We start from the raw sequence: 19,750 nt of genomic DNA, 5'->3' as shown, positions 1-19,750 counted from the left end.
AGCTTGTTGTTCTTTTGAAAAACTAAGACTGTTAAAAAAATATAAAGAAAGTGCTTTAAAAATAGCTAAAAAGTTAAAAAAAACTAAATTTTTAATCTCGTTTCTCTGGAAAACACGAAACCAAAAGCAAAGTTTTATTAAAAAAATATCTTTTTAAAATTACTCTTTATCTTAGATTAATAAACCTAAAATTATTAGTTGTTACGTAATTGTTTTATGGAAGCTTATTAAGAATAAATAATACAAATATACATTATTTAACTTATTGTTATAAAAGTCGTTTTTATTAGTTTCTGTTTTAGTTTATTCTCAAGTACAAATGTTTAATTTTGATCAAATCAAAGTTTTTTAATGATTCAAAGCAGTTTGTTTGTTAAGTTTATGAAAAAAAGCTTAATTGCAAGTCTGTTTTAGTAATTCACAGTAGTGTTCATTCAGGTGAAAAATAATTTACTGGGAATTTTGCGGCCAACAATATATCTTTAGCTTTAAAAATGTTTCAAGGTCAGTTAGATTTATAGTTTTCTATATAGCTATTAGTAGTTCTGACTAAATGGTTATTAAATTACAGTTTCTTTTTCATAACGTTTATATAACTTTTCAGTTTAGCTTAATTAACTTATGTCGGGTCTTGTTATTTGTTAATTTTTAAATCTATTCATTTAAAAACTAACGACTCATGCTTAAAAAATAGAACTTTTTAGTTAAGATTTCACTGTGTTATGGATTTCTTTATGTAAACTTTTATAATAGAATCATCAAAGTTAATCTTTTCTATAGCACTTTTACCCCCGATACTTTAAAACAAAACTTTAGAATAGCCATTTTACGTAGGTTTGAGATGGGTTCGATTGTAAAGTTACGGTTTTCTCCTAACATTTGCTGAGTTAGCAAAAAATTAATAACTTTTTTAATTTTTCTTTTAAAAAATATTTTTTAACCTACTTTACACAAACATATTAAAAATTTAACAAAATATAGTTTTTAATAATTTAAATTATAAAATTATGAAATTAAGTTTGTTATTTTGCTGACACAGCAAGTATGAGTTTAAACACCGCAAAATAATAACAAGACTCGATTGAGATAACTAACTTAAAGTTTCAATTACAATAAGATTGAAAATTTGTTCTCAATGTTAGCTTAAAAGTAAAAATCAACTAAAACATAGAAAAACTGTTATTATATATTATTTTATTAGTAAGAAGTTAGCATAGTAAAGGTATAACTAGATTAATACATACTGTAACTTCATTAAAAAAAGTATAGATAGTGTTGAAATAAGTTATTAAACTGATTGTAGTATAGTTTACACTGTTTTGACCCAATAAATTTACAATTGCTTAAATAAAACAATTTAAATAATAAAAGAAGCTAATGATACTGGATATGCATTATTTAAAGAAGTATTTTTGAAAGATAAACAAAAAAAAATTTTACTTATTAAGTCTCTGAATAAACCAATTTAGACTATTCTTCATCCTAAAACATAATTCATTTTGAATATTTTTTTTACTTACCAAATTTAAATTTTAATTTTTAAATTTCTAAACGAAAGTTTTCTTTTTTAATTCTAATGTTCTGATTTAGGTGCTTTAGCTGATATTGAGTTAATCTTTATATAATAATGTTTTTACATAATTTTAGAAAATATCTACTCTGTAGATTTAAATAGTTAACAGCAGTATATTGAAATATAACGCTTAACGGTTTTAACAACTTATACTATAAACTGATACTGTGATAGCAAGAAAAATTCATATTGCTAAACTCACATTTAATAAACTAAGTTTTATTATATTTTGTTTATTTTCAATGAAAAACGAAAAGATAAAAATGAATTATTATATTCTAAAACTAAAAAAAAACTACTTCTTTTATAAAGCTCAGTTTTTGTACTTGATCAGAAGTCGGCAAACTGTGTCCCGCGGGCAAATGTCGGGGTCATCAAAGCCTAAGTTTGTCCGCGAGGTACTTTTTTGTAAAAAATATGCTTTTTTAAAACTTTAATTGTTTTGGTGATTTAAGCTTTAAATTAGGTTTCAAATTTAATATTATTTATAAAAAAAGCTTTAGTATTGCTTATTTCATTATATTTTTGGTTTTAAGTAATATTTTAATGTTAATAACTATATATAACTCAAAATAACCCCGGCCCGAGAAGTGTTTTTTTTTTAAACTATGCTCCCCTCGAGCAAGTTTTACTTGACAAATAAGCCCGCGACTCATAAAATGCTTCCAACCTCTGATAACTAGGTCTTTAACTTAAAATTTTAATAAGATAAAACCATTTAATTATATAATTTAAGAAAAAATAACTTTAAAGACTAAGTTAGATAAAAAATTAAACCATGAACTGCAGTAAATTTTTAGTATACATATGACAAAAGTGATAAATAAAAAAAAATCGTGTTGGTTAATTTATTTGATAATATAAAGCAGGCTTATAATGAGTAGTGGAAGAGTACGTTGTAAAGTTTGTGAAACTTGTGGAAAAATATTCAGTAGTCTATCAGTATTAAATATTCACAAACGAGTTCATTCAGGAGAGAAACCCTACAGTTGTGATGTTTGTGATAAGAGTTTTACTCAGAAGAGTAATTTGAAAATACATCAGCTTACTCATTCTGGTTTGAAGATTTACCAGTGTGATGTTTGTAAAAGATGTTTTGCACGAAGATATACTTTAAAACAACATGCAATAGTTCACACAGATGATAAACCTTTTAATTGTGAAAAGTGTGATAAGTGTTTTACTTCTAAGTCAAGCTTGAATACACACATAATGTTGATACATAATGGAAGAAAAGATTTTCAGTGTAAAGTTTGTCAAAGGAAGTTTGCAAGAAACGGTGATTTGAAACGACATATGATGACTCACACTAAATAAAAACCTCATGAATGTGAAGTTTGTAAGAAGAAGTTTTCTCGAAAATCAAGCTTAAATGCTCACATCATAATTCATACAGGAGATAGACCTTTTAGATGTGATATTTGTGGGAGAAAGTTTTCACAGAGATCAAGTAGAAATTCTCATTTGCGTGCTAGTTGTCAAAAATAAACCAAAATGTAAGTTTAGACTTTTTTTTCGTGAGGATTCGAAATGAATTAATAAACTATTTACTATTTATTTAATTTGTTTTTATTTTTATGCATCTATATAACTTTTAAAATACTGTTGACAATTCTAAAAAATGTTTATTTAGAAATATAATAACTTGCTTAGGTTTTAAAATAAATTTTCTTTGTAACATTTATAAAATTTAAAAAGAATTATATCTTCATATTGAGCTGTCAAATGACAAATGTTAATTTTTTGCAATATATGATAACTAAAAAAAACGTTTATCTTTGATTTTGATAAAAATTGTGACTATTTATCGTTAAACACTTACAAAAATAAAACAAGTTACTTCAGATTATGTGTAAATTAGTATTGTGAATAGTTCTTTTTAATTTCATCTAGTTTAAAACGACTTTGAGAAAGTTTTAAAGAGGTGCTTCTTGTTTTTTAGATTTAAGAAAACTTACGAAAAACAATAATAATTAAATAAATCAAGAAGGCAACAAGTAGATTTTCAACATGTAAAAAACAGTTTTTAACTTATATTCTAATTTTTTGTATAGGTTAAAAGCATTTTGCATCTAGGTGGTTTAAGAAATTCATTTTGTGATAATGTGACAGTTTCTTTTAATCATCTAAAACTTTGCACGGGGTATATCTATAATATTTCTAAAGCAATAAATTTTTTTAATATATAAGTAGCTGTTAAAATAAGCCTTCTAATAATGATTTATAGTTGTAACACGAAAATTCAGTGTTATTTTAGTCAGTAGGAATTCAATAGAAAAGATCATATTAAATCTCATGTGTACACTCACGCTAAATAAAGCCTCATGAACATGATATATGCAGTATAAAGCTTTCATACAAATCTCTGTTAACTATTCACATCAGAATTTATACTAGGACTAGTCATTTTTTGTGAAATTTGTGAAAGATTTACAACGAGTTCTAATAAAAATATACGTTTGCGCATTTACTACAAATTAAACTGATCATAAAACAAAACATATTTGTTTTAGATATTTGTCAAGTAAATAAATGACTATTAAGTTTCAAGTTTGAATTTTGTCAGAAGAAGTTTACTCTAAATCACAATTTGAAACAACACATGTTGACTCTTAATAAGAAAAGCCTCATGAATATGATGGTTGTATGAAGAAGTTTTCTCGAAAATCTAGTTTAAACAAACATATTCGAATTCACACTTGAGATATACCATTTCGATGTGATTATTGTGGAAAAAATTGACAATAAGTACTATGAGAAATTCACATTTTCAAACTTATCAAAAATAAAACTAATCATGAATTAAAACATATTTGTTTATGAGATTTGTGGAGTAAATATCTAAACAAAATGTTAGTTTTACTGTATATATATTTTTATTAAAGAAGTGATTTATATTTTGGAAAATAAGTTTTTGTCTAAGTTGTTATTACAGTAATTTTTTTTAAAAACAACAATAAAGAAGTAATTTTGTTTATTGGATCAATTAATGATGTGTACAAAAAATAATGCTCATTGTGTAACACTTGTTTTAGATGACTGCTCAACTTCAAGTTAAAATAATAATGTCTTTTAAAGTTTTGAGTATTTATCGCTCAAAACTAATAAAAAATAACTTAGATACATTTATTACTCTAAATTGATTTGTCAACTATTAATTTAGCTATGTTTATTGTTTTTTTGAATTTAATTATCTAGTTGAGAAGTGATTAAGGTTCTTGACTAACTTTTATGTGAATAGTATAGTAGCTAAAAACTTCAAAAATGTCTTTATACTATATGAAATTTAACAACTTTTTTTTTAACAAATCTATTACTAAAATGTTATATAACATTAAAGTTAAGTACATTTACAAAATATTGTTTAATTAAGCTCTTTACCAGTGGTCGGTAGCCTTTTAAAAGTCATGGGTAAATTTTTCCAATAAACCGCGGGCCGCAGTGTAAAAAAAACCTTCACAATCAAAGGTAATTTGAAAAAACATCAGCTAACACAAATTAATTGTTTATCAATGTGATATTTGTAAAAGTTGTTTTGCTAGAAGACAAGATTTGAAACGCCATGCAACAGTTCATACTGATGATAAACCATATAAATGTGAACAATGTGACAAATGTTTTACCCTGAAATGTAGCTTGACTAGATACAAGTTAATACAAAGTGAAAAGAAAGATTTTTATTGTGAAGTTTGTCTAAAGAAGTTTACTAGAAACGATGATCTAAAACGACATATAATGGCTCACACTAAAGAAAAGCTTCATGAGTGTGTAACGTGCAAAAAGAAGTTTTCACATAGACATAATCTAAACACCAACTTAAGAACTCATACTGGAGATAGACCATTTGGATGTGATGTATGTAGAAGACGATTTACACAACGAGTTCAATTAGAAACAAACACTTGCGTACTCATCATCAAAAAAAAAGATATGTAAAAATTTACTTCTATTTTTAAAAAATTCCTGCCTTGATTTAAAAATGTTTACTTATCCACAGTGTATATAAGCTTTATATTTGTAAAAAAACGTTTTAAGAAACTCTTATCAATTAACAACTTCAAACTTTATTACTTGCTTTTAAGGGTATAAGGTATATTTTTTATATAAAATATTTGTAGCTATAGTTAACTTTTTTAAGTTTTACTCGAAAAAAAATGCACAAAATATAACATTGACATTGTTTTTTAGTTTGAAACAGTTGTTCTAATACTTTTAACTTTTGCATCCAAAGTGAAATAAATTAAGGATAAAATTCTAGTTTACTACCAGTAAAACGTAAAGTTCTATACTACTAATTAAATAATATAATATTATTATTATAAAATACGATAAAAAGTAGAAGTTTAAAAAAAATATTTTCAAAGAAGTTTAAACAACATAGTAGAGTTTGATCCAAAATTTAGGAAGAGATATTTTTAAAATGTAGTTTTCATCTAAAGTAATTAAAACGACTTGAAACTTCATAAAATACATTAATATTAATCATATGTTGATATTGCCAAAGCTTTTGTATACAATAAAATGTGATCTGTTTAATCAATTAATTTTTACCCAACAAGTGTTTATTTACCGATAAATTTCGATTATATTTTAATTGCTTTACAGCTTTAAAAAAAAAAACGAGGTAAAATTTATATAATCAATTTAAACAGTAATTTAAACACTTAAAAGATTTTTTTGTTTAATCTTAATAACTACATTGTCTTTTACTTCTTATTTACCAAACTTTCTATAAACTGTGCTTCGTATACAGTATTGCTTAATCATTTAAATTGATTAAAAACTGTAATTAATTTTGTGGAGCTGTAGTTATCTTATTCTAAAAGATGATTTAATTATTATTAGAGCATACAACATTAATTAATCAAAATTTTATTTGCAAAACTCAGTTTCACCCTTTAAGGAATCTTCAGTTACAATTTAAATCTTATTCAGATAGAAATTATTATTAAATTATTAGAGTGTAAAACAAATTTTTGGAAATTAAAAGGAGTCATTGTAAAGATAAATCAAACTAGTAAAATTATGAGAGTTTCGAATGTTTAAAGTATTTACTTTTAGCAATAAATAATGTTTTAAAAATCACAACTTAATTTTGTTTTAATAATACTTATATTTATGAAAAAAATATTTAAAAACTTATTTAACTTTTTGTTTGAAAATAGCTTAACTTTATCGTATTAAAAGTTCAAATTCATAATTACATCGCAGGTTAGATACTTTATATTATGAAACTACGTTACAAATACAGCTAACGGGTCATACTTTGCCGATTCTCCATCTGAAACTTTTAAAGATTTGATGTGTTTTTAAATAATGACACTTTTTTGTTCTTGTTTATATTATGAAGAGTTTTCGTAAAAGTTATTAAAACATAATATTTATTTTTGTTTAAACAAACTTTTAATCATTTTGTTTTGGTTTTTGTGTATCTTTTATAAAAAACTTTCATTTTTGTTTTGTTTTTACTTAAACTTAAACTAGACTTAGGTACTGTTTGTTATCTTTACAACACTAAGTACCATAATTTTAAGTTTTGTTAAACTTAGTAATTCAAACGATCGAAATTTATCGTGTTTCTAAACTTTATAAGATATAGTAGTAATTTAAAATAACATGATATTATTTTCAGAACTTTTAGATAGTCCATTTTCTTAAAATGTTTAAAAGTTTTTTAATTTTTTTACTTATATTAGATAACACAGGAAAGTCTTTTGTTAATTCTTAAAGTAAGTAGCTTGATTTTTAATTAACACTTTAAATTATAAGACTTCGCAAACTTAACTAAACATTAAAAAAATATACTAAACCAGGCTTTTGTTTAATTTCTGACTAACTAAATTTAAACTAGTTTTATATTTATAATAAAACACATTTCAAAAGAAAAAAAAAACTACTTATTTAATACTTATTAAGCAGACTATTGTGCTGTCTGATAAAATTTACAACTAAATTGTCACTAACAGAAAAATATTTAGTATTTATAACACAACTCATACACAAACTAAACTGCAGATTTGCAACAAAGTTTTTTTTTTCGTCGCATGTTTCATTTAAAATGCGACAAAATTGTGAGTGTTTGATATAATCTGCGTTAAAACGTTTAGTGACGTAACGACTTTTATTTTCTAGAAATCTGTATAATAAGCATATATAAACAAATGTTTTTTAATTACAGCATCTAACTCTTTTAGTTACGTCACAGCAATTGTTTTTAGGTCGTGTAAACGATCAATGAAATAATCTTTACTGGATTTTTGTTTTTTAACTTAAGTACAAATACTAAATCTATACAATGTTTGACATAAACTTTTAAACCTATTAGTTTAAGTAATTTCTATTTTAGTTTTTAATTTTTAGTTAGTAAAATATATGTTGAGTTTGCTCTATAAACATATAAATTGTTTTAATTGTTACTAAGAACTTAAAATTTTTTTCGTAAAAAAAAACATATATTTAATACTTATTTATCTAATTTTAAAAGAAACATAATTTATACAGCTGTTTCATACATGAAATATAAAATTTCATGTTTTCCTCAGTAAGCTACTGTTTATTATAATAGTAAACAGAAGTTTAAACAAATCTAAATCTAAATTTCTGTTTACTTTTGAATTTTATATTTCATGTATGAAACAGCTATATAAGTTATAGTTTTTATATAATTAAATAAATATTTAGCACCAACTTAAATTGTCGAGCACTATCGACCAGATCTTTTTATAAAACCTTTAATATTTAGTAATTAAATATTATATACATATCAAAGCTAAAACTTATTTTAAGACAAAAAATTAAAGTTTAAGTACCATTAATACAACAAAACAGAATTGTTCTGGATTATACTAATATACAAACACCAACAGTGACTGTTACCAACAGTACTTTTGACCAAGCGTTATTTGTTTTAGTAGCATTAAAAAATTGATTGACAAAACTGAAATCTATTAGAAGATAACCTTTAGTTGTAGTATAACAATGATATTTACCGAACTAGTACTAGTTTATTAACTACTGTGTTTGTTTATACATAAAATGTAAAAAGTAGATAAAATAAATAAGTACTTTCGTAAAAATGTTTCAGCATAATTCACGAACTCAATTTAAAAGTATACATTTCAGAAGATTTTTGAACTTCGTATTACAAAGTATGACGTAAAACAAAATTTTAAATAAGTAAAGTTAAATCTAAGATGATATAATAAGTATATTTATAGCAAAAATAAAACGATCAATTATTTAGATACGATGAATAAAACTTCCACAACTGTCTTTTATTTTTTAAAAAGTTATAGAGGTTTTAGGATCTCACAAAAGTAAGGTTAGTGACAATTACTATTTTTTCTTTAATTTTTACATACTTAAGTTAATTTTGTCATGAATTGTTTCATTAGTCAGGTTAACTTAATTAAAGTATTTGAATATAATTAACTATTTTGTATAAAATTAAAACTTAAAAATAAAGTTGCTAGTTGTGTTTGAAATTTAAAATTAATTGTTATAAATCTAGTTTACAAATGCCATGTTGGAGTGTGCCGAAATAAAATATTGTTTTATAAACAACTTAAACATTTAATACAATACTAATATTATTAAAAAAAATTATAATCTTTACTTAATTTTTTTCGTAAATGTAAGTTTAAAATAAGGGTTTTTATTGTTTTTCATTCTATTTTCTTTCTTATAGTTTATGATTATTGATCCAAAACAAAAAAACAACAAAATAAATAAAAGTAAAGAACAAATTAAGTTTTACCTAGTATTCCAAAACAAAAAGTTGCTAAACAATAGCAAAAATTGAAACTATTAGTTTTGTGTTTGTTAATTAGTTGTAAAAAAAGAAGTAAAATACAACATTTCTTTAAATCAAAACTTCAGTTATGCATAGATAATAAGTATTACAATGTGCAAACTTAAAACTAAATGGCATAAACTTTATGCGGACTGCAAGAATCGCGTTAAACCAGACACAAAATTAGTAAAAAAATCAACAGTTCTTAATCTTTTCAACTTTTTTTTTAATAAGCCTAAGACTTTATTAGTTTAAGTTTTAGAAAAAAATATAAAAACGGTAAAAAAATTCTAGTTTGAAGACTTATTAATGTGATGTTTAATCATTAATAACAAAGTACTAGAATAAATCATTATTTTTATAATGTTTTTGTTAACTCTTTTTTTATACTTTAAGTATATTTTCATAATTTACAAGTGTACCTTTTATTTTTATAATGTTATTCTAAAAATCAATAATATATTATAGATTTTTTTGGTATACTAGGTATAATTCATGTTTTATTTTTATTAAGACCTAATTGCTCTCAGATTCTTCTACTTTTTTTAGCCACATTACTGCGACTTTCAAATACTCCAAATAAATAGTATTTCATGTGAGTTCAAATCTAAAAATTTTCACATAAATATATATAAAAGTGTTAAACAAAAATTTACGGGTTAAAATTCCATGACGTCATTCAGAGTTTAAAAGTTCGAAACTAATTTTACTTGCACAAAAAGAAATGTTTACTTATAAAACTCTGAATCGAAAATTGTTGATATTCGTTTTGCAAAGTTATTTATTTAACACAAAATTTAGTTTTAATTTTGTTAAATCTTAACAATCTTAACAATCTTAGTTTTATATTTTTATTTTAAATGGTTGCATTCTGTTTGGCAGTTTTGGTTTAAGATTTTCAGTTTAAGTTTAAGTTTGTTTATTTAATGTTATAAAAATACAGTAACAAAAAAAACAGTTAAAAAATAAGTTTAAAATTTTTAAAATTAATGACCACTTTATAAAAGATAAAATACTTGGTGATAAAAAAAAAATGTTTTTATGCGTAATAACATTTTTACTTGGATTTCCTTTTTATTTTCTTACATTATGAATAGTTTAATTTTCTTAAACTACTTTTATTGCTAACTTTTATCTGATACTACAGATAGCGTAAAAGAAAATTAATTTTAACTTAATCCCACACAGGATTAAGCTAATATTTGTAAAATTGTTCAAGAAAGCATACTATCTTAATTTCATATTTTAATTGATCAGTTGTTTTTATTATACTTAAAAATCTAACTGTTTTGTATGAATCATGATAAAAAAAAAAAACTTCACTTTTGACTATATTCTTGTTTTACTTAAAAGTTTATCATACTGTAAATGCTTGATTTTGATTATAACTAATGCATTACCTACCTAGCTTAACTGAAAGTAGCACTGCAGTTTAGTTTTAAAGCAACTAAGCTTAGTTATTATTCTAACTGACTTACTTATTTTTGCGTTAAATCTACATGTTTATAATTAGTTTAGATTCGAGAAACCTACCTTCTAACTTACAAACTAAATTTGAATGTCTTACCAGTTGTTTAGTAATTAATAATAGCTATTTTAGCAAATATTCTGTTGGTTTAACTGTGAGATATTAGTTGATAATTCTTGATTTAAACATTTTCTATTAAAATATGTTTACAATGTTTTTGTAAAATCTGCATCGTTATTTATTAAGGTAAAAGGAAACAAATCTTGTAAATTTAATAATTGCCTTAATGTAATAACATCGTATTTTTTTGTAAGATTTTATAAAATTTATCCGATATACATATCTTGCTTTGATAACTGACTTTTTATGCGTAGAAATGGCTGTTAGTAAAAAAAAAAAATTCAAATAAAAAAGGTTAACTTTAAGTATTAGGTAGTTTTTTTTTTTATTTGAGCATGAAGTAAAGTACGTCGTAAAACAAAGAACTTGTAAAGATAAACATTTTTCTTCTATTTATATAATTTTTGAAAGCTTAAGGTACCTTTAAGTGTCACAGTTTTGGAATTAATTTTTTAAAAAGGAGGAACATAATTTCATATCATTAAAAATAGAATGTGAAGTTGTTAATGGCGAAAAATATTCGTTTAAAATAATTGTATTGTTTTTTAAAGTTCAATGATTCATAACTTACTTATAATATATTAATGTTATATAAAAAATATAACTCTTTTGATTTCAAAAACATCGTTTGTAAAAAAAATTGAAAAAAGTCAGTATGATTTAAATTGTAGATGTACTATGTAATAAAAATAATTTTTTATGTTACAACAAAAATCTGCTGATTCAAATAGTTTAAGAAAATAGAATTATACTTAAGTTCTATAAATTTTTAGGTTAAAAATATTTTAAGTTGTTCCAAAATATCTTGTTAAGTAAGTTGTAAGAATACATAAGATAACTAATTTATAAAGTTGTTTATCACTATTTTTTTTTAAATAAATTTATTTAAAGTAATTAGTCTTAAAACTTAAGTTATTTGTTAATTAAAAACCTTGAAGTATAAGTTGAAAAAATAAGACTAGAAATAAAAACACTTTAGTTTTAATTAAACCTAACTTATAGTAAAAATATAAAATTTACTTTTTATATTACAATATTTGTTTTAAATTTGAACAAAAGAATTCAATTACTTGTAAAAAACATAAGACAATTAATTGATAAATTAAATTAAGGTTTGCTTTCTTATAACAATTTTATTTTAATATTTATACTTTAAAGTCTTAGTTGTCTACATTCTAAGTACTTTTAACAATAACTTAAAACATTAAGAGTCAAAAAAATCTTCAACTTTATTTTAAGCTAACTATACTTTACTATAAAATAAATGCAAACTTTTAGTTTAGTTTAATTAAGGTAAATCCCTTCAACGAAAAATAAACTTAAGAGTCATAGAATTTATATTCTAATTAAAAAGTGAATCAGCATAAAAACTCAAATATATAATCAACATAAGTCAAAGTTTTTAAAAAGTTTCATAAATTATATTCTCAATTTAAGGAATGTAACTTTCAGTATATTTCAATATTCTTTATGAGTTGTTTATGAGTTGTTTATCAATTGTTTTAATAATTGTTTTGTTGAAGTTGTAGTTGTTAGTAGTATAAAATAGTATTACTTAAATGTTATAACGAAGAAGAATTTTATGATATTTTTATACTTTATTTTGAAAAAATATTTAATTCTCATATTTAGTTTTAAATTAAATGACAGTTTAAAGTTTTTAAAACTAAATACTAAAATATCTTTACTACCAATTAAAAATCATAAACTTTGTTAGACTAGTATAGACTAAACAAACTAACTTCACTGTTAGTTAAGTCTTGTTACTTTAAAGATTTAGTTAAGTTAATTTAGATTTAAACATTTTGTTTCAAAGATTAATTATTGAAACTAGTCATCAAGTAATAACAGAAAGTATTTAAACTAAGTAAATCTTGAAATTTTATTGTACTTTAATTTCTTTATTCTTCTAAAATCTAATTAAAATTTCTAACACTGTTAAAATAAAAACTGATTGAATAGTTTCATTAAAAGCATTTATTATGTACATATTTTTTTATGATTTTAAACGGATTAAAAAAATCTTTGTCTATTCTACTTATATTTTAATAATAATTTTTAAGTCTATTAAAATCAACAAAATAACGTTTTTTATTAGTAAGTGAAAAAAGAGAATCTTTAAAACTATCTATACCTAAGATTAAAATAAATTCTTTCATTATAAAATATCTTTTAAAAATTACTATAAAAATAAATGTTAAAAATAAAAATTTTATTTAATAGTAACAACAGTATGTTCGATTATTTATTTTTTTAAACTTGATAAGAGACTAAAAAGGTTATTGTCAATATACCTTAAATATATGATAAAAAATACTTGTTATATATATAATACATTTAGTATATAATTTTTATAGTTTTTGTGATACAAAGGATGAATACTAATGAAACTATCTCAATGAGTTTAAAGGATCGAGTCCAGTATGTTTGTAAAACTTGTGGGAAAAAGTTTAAATGCAAGTATGCATTAGTTGCTCACAAAATAGTTCATTCTGGTGAAAAACCATTCAAATGTGATGATTGTGACAAGAAATTTGCAAGAAAAGGTGAGTTAGAAAGACATCAACCAAGTCACAACACTGATAATAAACCGTTTAGTTGCAAACAGTGTGACAAAAGTTTTAATCGTATAGCTGACTTGAAAACACACATGTTGACACATAGTGATGAGAAAGATTTTCAATGTGAAGTTTGCGGAAAGATGTTTGCTCTAAATCAGGGGTCAGCAGGCAGTTGGTGCTCGCGGGCCAAATTGAAAATTTCCAAAATCTTCGCGAGCCACAGTTTTAGCTTTAGTGACCTTTAAATAAACTTTTGGTTTTAGTTTTAGTCACACTAAAGAAAGTTTTACTTTTATTAAGTTTAAATTTTAATTGACTTTTAGCTACACATAAACCGCCTATTTAAGTTATACATACTTATCGAAATAAAATTTACAATGACTAAAATACTTAAGTCTTAAAAAACTACGTACTGTCTTTACGACTATATAAGCTTAATTTAAAGTTTTTACTTTATACTTACAATCTATTTCTCTGTGAAAACCGAGCTTTAAAAAAATTTTTGGGGCGGTACTTTAACACACTTGTTATATAATGAACCGCTTTTTCATATTTTGTAAAACATTAACCTTTAAAAATAATTTTTTAGTTTTAAATAGTTTTTACTCTTTAAAAATTCAGTAATAAGTTAACTAAATATATTTATACCTTTTTACAAGGTAAAAACACTTTAAAAATATTCTAACAAAATTAATATTCAAATACTTTAATAAAATAACTTTTTAACAATAAATTAGTCTTTTACATGATCACCACTTAAAAAGCAAACATGACTGAGTTATTTCAAACCATTCTAATTTTATTACAAGCTGAAAAAGCTAAAAACTTGCTGCTAATCAAACTTAAATACCTAACTAAAATATCATCATTAAACAAAGTACATAATATGTAAGTAGGCTAGAATAAAATAATAATCAATAAACTACACTACAATCATAAAAACTGTTATGAGAATTCAAAAATTTATTCAAATATAAAAATTTGACACACACCCGAGTTTTAAAGATGTCTTAAACAGTTTTAGCCTAGTATGAGTTTTTCAAATTTTTAAACTAGCCTGTTTGTTTGGAAGCCCTGTTTTGAATAAAGTTTACAAAATAAAGAGATAAAAATTTTTACCAACTATTAATCGAATATATTAAAAAAAAAGTATGTTATAAGTCAGCTTGAATAGACAATTAACTTTCTTGAATTTTTTTAACTAAAGTATACAATTAATTAAGCCATTAAAGAAGTAGAAAAATTATTTTATTATTGAGCATTACTGCAATTTGTTATCTGCAATAAAGTATTGGGTTTTAAAAGAGTAAATGTGAAATATAAAACGAGCAATAAGAATTAAAAAAACGTTAGTTAGGAGTTATTGCGAGAAACGAAATAAAAAAAAAAACTACCTAAGTCAGTTTCAACAAAGCACATGATTATCTTCTTGTAGTTACAGAATTAATAGAAAAAAATGTTAAGGCAAGTTATAAAGTAGCAAAAGTGATTACTAAAAAGAAAATACCGTTAAGAATTGAAAACTTTTTTAAAGAAAATGTTTTGGCGGTAGTAAAACACTTTTGTTTAATTGTTCAATAACAAAAAAATTCGTGTTTAGAAGATTTCTGAAGATTATAAAGCAATAATAATCAAATTAAGTATTTAATCAATTTGTTAACATAAGACCACTGATACAACAGATCCTGCTCATTAGAGAAGTTTTATAAGAGGTGTTTTAACTAACTTTGATATTTTAGAAGAATTTCTAGGTTTAATTCCAATGCAAAGCACAAAAATAGATTAAGTTAGTTTATTAGCAAAGGTGCAATGCACCAGTATAATGGGTGTTGATTTTAAGTTTTTGTAAACAATGTTGTTACTGCAATTATTGCTAGATACATAATGATAATATGATTTTGTTTAAAACCAGATCTTGAACTTATGTTGTTTATCATTAACTTCATTTAGTAATAAACCAGGAAGCATTATGAGCGAAGATAACAAGCATAAGAAATTATGAAATTAATAACTTAAGTAGTGAACACAATTTTGTCAAACAAACTTTACCACCGACAGTTTCAAAAAATAGTAGAAAAACGAAAAGTCAATACGTTGACCTAGTTTACTTTTGGCTTGTTCTTTGGTTAAGATTCGTTTGATGTGATAATTAGTCTATGAGTTTAGAAATGAAATTTTATCTTTTCTTAAAAGTAAGCATATGAAAATTACTGCTTATACAGATAAAAACTTGATACTATTTTTAGCATTTCTGGTATTTCGTACATTGCAACTTAAAAACCTAACTTGGTTTTACCAGAAAAAAAGAACTAAGAGTAACAAAGTTAGACTATACGGGTTTCAGATAAAAGAAAAAAAAAACTATACAAAATTCCACAACCTTTAAAAGCATCAAACTAACAACAGATGTTGACGTTTTCAATGCAATTATCAACTTATCAGACGAATTTTCAAACTAACTTTCGGACCATCAACTATTAAATAAAATTCAGATCCTATAAAACTTCCACAAAAATGTATTTTCTTAAAGTGTAGCGCACATTTACAACCAAAGTTTAATACGTGCAATAGCTTGATTGTTTTTTTTTCTTTTTTTGTAAATTATGGAGTACCATAGCTTATAAAAAAAAGGGAAAAAATGGCAAAAGAAACAAAAATTTGCCGAAAAATATTGTTAGAAAATTGAAAATATATACCTAACAAAAACTACTTTAGTTTTTGTTATATATATATCATTTTAAGCATGTCTGTACACACTCATGGAAATAATAATAATAATAATAATAATACATTATTTTTAAACTTAACTTATTCTAACTTAGTACTAAATAAAAAAGTGGTTCAAAAATGAGTATCTGAGTACATTTGTGTGCATAGAAACTAATTTAATGTACACAGAAAACTAATAAAAATCAAAATGTTTCGAAACCAAAGTATAACAAACCTAAGTTTTTATTATTATGTAATTTTTAATGTGTTCGTGCACATTTAAATATAACATATAGTTATAAAACATCTATGAGAGAAACAAAGGTATAAATTACATTATAAACTAAATTGTTAATTTGTAAAGAAATGACATTTTAGTTAACTACTGTGCATTACTTTTGTACAAAACGAAAACATTTGCATTTAGTTTATTTACTAAAAAGGTATTATATAACTATCTTACTAATTCAAAGAACTTTTTACATTCTTTCTACAGAAATTAATTTGCTGTTGTAAAAATAAAATCATTATGAAATTGAGAAAAATAACCTGGTTGAATGCTAACCTGTCTTTTTCACACTTTTAAGCTAAATCAGTAAAGTCTTTTAATTATATTATAATGTTATACAGGGACTTAAAACTAAATCAATTAAACAAATTTATATATTAAATGAAAAAAAATATTAAAAAAGTTAAAATAAATTTTTGCTCAGCGGGCCACATTTTCATGCTCGCGGGCCAGAAAATTTTCTTTCGCGGGCCGCGTTCAAAAAATTAACGTGCTCGCGGGCCACAGATTTACCCTTCGCGGGCCGCATTTGGCCCGCGGGCCGCAGTTTGCCGATCCCTGCTCTAAATGATAATCTGAAACTTTTTTTCGAAAAAGTAATCTGAAACTTCACATGATGACTCACACTAAAGAAAAGCCTTATGAATGCGACGTTTGCAAGAAGAAGTTTTTACATAAAGGTAATTTAAACGCACACTTAAGAATTCACACTAACGATAAGCCATTTGGATGTGAAATTTGTGGAGAAATATCTACAACGAGTTCAAATAGGAATAAACATTTGCGTATTTATCAAAAACAAAACTGATTAAGGGATTTGTTGAGTTAATGATTAATCTAACGTTTTAATTTTACTCTACATAAGTTTGCATATAAGATGTTATTTATAATTTGTAAAAGAATTTTTGGTAAAGCTGTTATTACAGTAATTTTAACTAAAAATACTTAGCTAAGTAATATTATTTGTTTGATAAGTTATGATATGTACGAAAAATGTAGCTTGTTATATAAGAGTTGTTTAAGGGCCAACTTCACTGCTCACTTTTACTGCTTACTTCACTTTATCTTTTGTTGAGTAAATTTATGAATATTTATCGCTGTGAACTAATTATAATAAACTAGTTAATTGAGTATTTAATTACTTCAAATTTAGATGTTACATATTAAGTTATGTGATGTTTATTGTGTTTTCGAATTGTGTTATTTATTTGATAAGTAAATAAAACGAGCAGCTAATAATTGAAACAAGTATTTTCACTATAGACTGTAGAAAAAAGTTATATAATAAATAGTAATTTTTAAAAACCTTAACGGTTTAAAAAAAAGAAAAAAAAATCAAACTAAAAAATAAAGAAGTTTTTGTAGTAATTTTACAACTAAGTTTAATGTTATTTTTAAACGCATGTGTTAAAACAACCTTTTTTTTTGATAGTTTGCCAAATATTAAACTGGGGAAGCGGTTAATTCCAACCCGCGACCAATCCTCACCCGATGAAAGAGCACCGTTTACTAGTATGAGAATTAAATAAAGATGATTAAAATAGAAGAGATATTAACTGAAAAAATAGTTCTTTATTGATAGGAGAATAATTTAACATAATCAGTATGGGTAAAATTAATTTGATGTCAGATTTGTTAGTTACATACTTTTGGTAGGCGCTTGTGATTTAATTTTTAACAGGGTAACAAAAAATTCTTATTTATAACGCTAAAAATGTGATGGAATAAAAGACGTTTCAATTAATTTTGGTTAAAACTGATTTCGGTTGAAAAATACTGTTTATAATTAGATTACGTTTGAATCGATTTGAATGTGATTTCAAAAAGGTTTGAATTTGAAAAATTAATGGATAGTACTTACACGAGAGAAAAATGAGTTTAGAAAAAAAATTTGGTTGAAGTATTTTAATTTGAAGATATTTTAATATAAAATGAAATGTATAAACTAGTCTGAAAACAGGATTCTGAAGACAGGATTTTTCTCTATTTTAACTAAATATGTTTGTGCACATTTAGTAGTTTAAGACAAAAACCAGAATTAACTAGAATTTTATTGCCAAAAACGTATATCACATTCATAATAATTTAAAGCTAAAGTAATCGTGATAAATAAATAAATTGATAATTCTTTGTATAAAGAAAAAAAAGTTAATTTTGAATTGAGTTAAGCTATTGTGTGTTGTATCCTTTTAAGGTTTTTTAATGTTTAAATTCTTTGAATTTTTAACATTTAATCAAATAAACTGTTTTAATAAAACGTTAGTTTTAAATTAAAAAGGACTCTTTTATAAATACGTTTTAGCCGAAAACTTATATCTTAAGTTCATACTTAAAACAAAACGAAAATATAATAAATAAACTACTTTCTTTACCGCACTTTTTTTTAACCTAAAGTTATATACAATTTAAACAGTTTTTTTTATATAAACTAATTTTGATAATATTTAAGACTTAGTAAACTTTTTTGGATTTTTATTCAAACATTTATTTATTAGGTATTTTTTTTCTTTATTACTGAATATATTACTTTAGTATTATACTGAATTTTTGATATCTTGTCATTTTTGACTGTTTAAGATAAACAATCTAGTTTGATTTAAATTAAATTTAACAAAATCTGACAGAATATGATACAAAATTCAGTATAATTAAAAGCTAGGTTTTAAAACTCAATAAAAGAGGGTACAAACTTGGTTTAACATTGCTTAAAGATGATTATAATAAAAATAATAAAATATATTGTAATCAAATAAAAATAGTATTTTTAAAAACTTAACATTGTTTTTAATATTACGAAAATATACTTTAAAAAAAAAAGAAAATATTAATGTAATATTAAATTATAGTTATATATATTCTCTGCGGTTAGCTAACACAAGCAAACTAAAATTATAAGAGACATGTGTGACTTGTTAGGAGCTATAAAATATCGTTACAATTACGCATTGTAAAAAAGTTATTAGAACCTAGTGCACGCAAAAAATATTTGTTGTTTTAAAACTGTATGTTTTTATAATAAGTTGTTTCACACTTTAGTTAATTTATTTTTCAAGGTTTTCTATAGAAAAGTTTAAGTTTAGTAGAACTTTATTTTAAGCATATTCGAACCTATTATAAGCGTTGATCCATAACTTTTTTTGATAAATATATTTATTTGAAAAAAAAAAAACCTTTTTAGAACTTTTTAAAATAAAACACACAAAGACTTACTGATTGTAGTCATAAATTAACGTAGTAT

This window comes from Thalia democratica, chromosome 3 (assembly GCF_965202585.1).
Source record: "Thalia democratica chromosome 3, ktThaDemo2.hap1.1, whole genome shotgun sequence".
Classification (NCBI taxonomy): Eukaryota; Metazoa; Chordata; class Thaliacea; order Salpida; family Salpidae; genus Thalia; species Thalia democratica.
Note: the sequence above shows the minus strand (reverse complement) of the source record.